Source organism: Phragmites australis, chromosome 3 (genome assembly GCF_958298935.1).
Source record: "Phragmites australis chromosome 3, lpPhrAust1.1, whole genome shotgun sequence".
NCBI lineage: Eukaryota > Viridiplantae > Streptophyta > Magnoliopsida > Poales > Poaceae > Phragmites > Phragmites australis.
In genome coordinates this window covers 40,153,846-40,157,888 of record NC_084923.1, presented here as the reverse complement: position 1 = coordinate 40,157,888, position 4,043 = coordinate 40,153,846, and positions in this window count along the sequence as shown.

Genomic DNA, 4,043 nt, shown 5'->3' with positions numbered 1-4,043 from the left:
CCTCTTTGCAAAATTAAATTCTACTGTAAATTCGTGTTTGTTTCTACTGTTATAGCTAATTAAATTGTGAGTCAATTATTGTATGTTAAGATTTAGAGAATGTTGATTTGATAGACTGGCCCATTAGTCTTTTTCAAGCTCTGCCCTTTTTTGCATGTCCTAGTGGTCTAGGATTATACGCGACACGAAGATATTGCAAGTAATGTAAGTTTGTAATCTAGAACATAGATATTGAATTTGTTAGTTCTAGTACTGACTTATACATAGGGATGCAAATCCAACTATTCGACTTTTTTGCCTATAGCTCTACATATTAGGAAAACAGAGTTATGCATTGTTAAGTTGGATATGCCCCTGATTTTGTTTTATCATTGATATGTCTCCATCTAATTGTCCTTGCTGCTATGCAACCAGAAAATCTTTCAGCGGAAGCTCAAGCATTGCAATCATATAGACAGTGTGCCTGGTTTTGTTAGCTGAGCTTTCAAATAAAATTGCTATATCACCTCAGTGCAATTAGTTAGCTACCACTACTGCAAAATAGCTCATCACTGTCGACTGGTAAACTAGCTACAATGTCGGTTTTCCAACCAGCAGTACGTAACAGACATTGAAACTTAGGATGTCATCATTGTCGGTGTTTTTGACCAGCAGTGAAACCTTTTTCCAGAAAAAAAGAAAAAGAAAATAAATCCACCCATCGTGCCGCTATCGGACCTCGCCGTATTGCTCACAAACAACCACAAATTCACAAAACTAACTTACCATCACAAACATTCTCACACACTATCGGTGTATTAAGTAAATAGTACATTAGCAAATGGGCCCCATGAGGGATATAACAGTCAGAGGTGTATATTTCCTAAAATCGGTCGGTCATGTGACCAGGTATGGTTCCCGCAACCAGTACAAGGCATACGTGACCAATCTTCTTTCACCATCACATAAACACGTGACCGACCTCACTCGTCGTAGGACCGGATCTAACACAACCTGTCTAATCATATTTATTGACATCTTCTCAAGTGTTTCCTTCCCTAAGTGCCAACTCCAGTAGACGAAGTCGTGAACGGCGTAAAGGGGCATTGTCCCATCTCGTAGCATTAAATGTTACGGAGTGTGACTTTTGCAGGTCAACGCGGCACCGCACGACGAATGGGATGTTGTCAGCAGGCTGATCAAGCAAGTGGTCGGGGATGCTCCCCCGTAATAATGACATAGGTTAGATATTAGGATGAGCAGGGTCTTCTGTTTGGACCCATACATAAGTTCTCCTCCTCCCTACTATATAAAGGGATGAGGACCCCGTTTGTAAACGAAGGAAGATCAAGTCTGGTAGCCAGCTAGAACTACCTTTGTAACCAATTGAGATCCTCCATAATATAACACACATAATGTATGGCTATTATCCTCCGGAAGGCATGAGCTTGTATAACTTCCTATGTCCTTGAGTCCATCGTACGTGCACACATCAATTCTTGAAACACCGTTCACGCACCCGTTGCCTAGCATACCCCAAAATCATTGTCAGAAACTAACCCTTGACATTTGAGGCGCCAGGTAGAAGGCACGTTTAGTCATTTCATCAAGTTTGAAAATCTTGATAAAGTTACCCATAGCCGAATCCACGACAACCGTTGTGTCCTATTCCCAGGATCCTAGTCGTTGCGAGGTATTCGTCATGGGGTACTACCCGGATGAACCTGGCGTGCTCTAGGCATGGGACATTGAGATGGAGTCCAAAAGCTCCAAGACCCAACGCAAGGTCTGCATGATAGACCATATAGCAGGGGGCGCTGGAGGCCCTCACATCACAAGCGCCGATGGCGAGCTCCCGGCTATACACCTAGAGGAAAACATGTCTGGCGCTAGACAGGCAGGTGCTTCGAGACAGCCCCCGCATCCCTAGTGCCGTCCCGAGGAGCCCTTGCATAGGGTGCAGTCTACGATGGCATTATCGCTTAGGCCATCGCGCCGCCCAAGTACCGAGGGCTCCTCCCTCGCGACCTATCACCGCTTCGCGCCCAGCTCGACTATGAGACCATAATGCTGGCGCAGAACCTACAGAGCCCTACGAGTGCTCCTTAGCCATCCACCGATACTTATACCGGAGGGCTCACCTGTGGCACCGTGGCTGCATGATCTCACCCTCCTGGTCAAGACCGTCCGATGACAGGCCGTGGAGGTCACAATTGTCAAGGGTCACAGCAGGGCCCGTGGTGGAATAAGCCTCGTGCTCCCTCAACCACAGGGGGTACTCATGGACACTGCCATGTCAGGACAGCCAACCTTCCGACCCGCATGACTCTCTGCACCAATATGACCTCCGTGGTGTGATCCAGAGCCAGGTGGCCACTAAAGAGTAGGAGGATCGGGCTAGGCGGGAGTAGGAAGGGGTTAAGTAGACCTACCGCACAGCTTCCTCCTGCAGGGAGGCATCGGACGGCTCCACCCCGTCGCCGGGACCCTGAGACTGTCATCTCTCCCCTGGGCACGTGTCGCAGCCCAACAACGAGTGGCTCCATATTACGGGACATGGTGTAACACCCTATCCACCCAGTTACGGGAGGTGTGTTGGCCGGACAAGTTCCGGCCGGTCCTAGCCGAGAAGTATGAGAGCTCGACCAACCCAGAGGAGTTTCTGCAAGTCTACACCACAATGGTGCAGGCTGCAGAAGGCCATAGGAAGGTCATGGCCAACTACTTCCCTACCGTCTTGATCGGTTCCGCTCAGTCCTGGCTGATGAACCTCCAGCACGGGTCGGTTCACTCTTGGGAGGACCTATGCGACTAGTTCATCGCCAACTTCTAGGGGATTTACGCCCGACCAGATGTCGAGGACGACCTATATCAAGTCCGGTAGCGACAAGGAGAGTCATTGGGAGACTTCATATGGTGTTTCACCGAACACTGAAACATCATTCCAAGGATCTTCATAGCATTCAAGCGGGGATCAAAGACCAAAAAATAGTCAAGAAGCTGGTCACTCAAGTAATCCAAAGCACAACCAAGCTCTTCGAGCTCACGGACAAGTACACACAGGCTGCCGAGGTCTGAGAGTGGAAGATCGACGCCAGGCCGCGACCTACTTCCTACCAGCCCGCCTCTTCCAAAGGGGTCGGCTAGAAGGACAAGAAGAGCAAGCGCAAGGCCGGATCTCCCGAGGTCGTGGCGGTCGAGCAAACCGGCCTAACACACCGGCGCTTCGAGAAGAAAGACGAGAAAAGGGTCGGGGCTACTGCCCAATCCACCGTACATATGCCCACGACCTGACCAAGTGCAAGATCGTTCGAGGCATCATCGACCAGGAGCTTGAGGAGCGCAAGCAGAAGCATAGCAAGGACAATGAGGACAGGGCCGCCCCCAATCAGTCGGCACTGGGATACCAGCAGGTCGATCACATGGTCAACTACATCTTCGGAGGCGTCACGACATATACCTCTAACAGGGAATACAAGTCGGTGGTATGTGAGGTGTGGGCGACTGCATCAGACCTGAGCTCGTGCCTGAAGTGGTCGGAGGTCCCTCTCACTTTCAGCCAGGTCGACCACCCCACATGCGTTAGACGCCCTGATCGCTACCCCATCATGGTTGAACCCACGATGCAAATCATCCAGCTGGGTTGATTACTCATCGACAGGGGGAGCTCGATCAACCTCCTCTTCACTGATGCGCTAGACGCCCTACAGATTTCGAGGAGCTCGCTGAGGCCATCTCCACCCTTCTTCGGGATCACCCCAGTCTCCTCGGTTGAGCCTTTAGGGCAAATCGAGTTGCTTGTTACCTTCAGCTCACCGAACAACTTCAAAAACAAAAGGGTCATGTTCGATGTGGCTGACTTCGGGACCGCGTATAACGCAATCCTCGGACGACCTGCAATGGCCTAGTTCATGGTCATTGCCCACAACGCATACCAAGCGATCAAAATCTTGGGGCCATCACCATTGTTGGCAATGCACAAAATGCCCTACACTGCGATAAGAGGAGCCTCAACATGGTTGAGTTGACTCCTGTATCACAACTCATGACCGTTGAACCCAGCA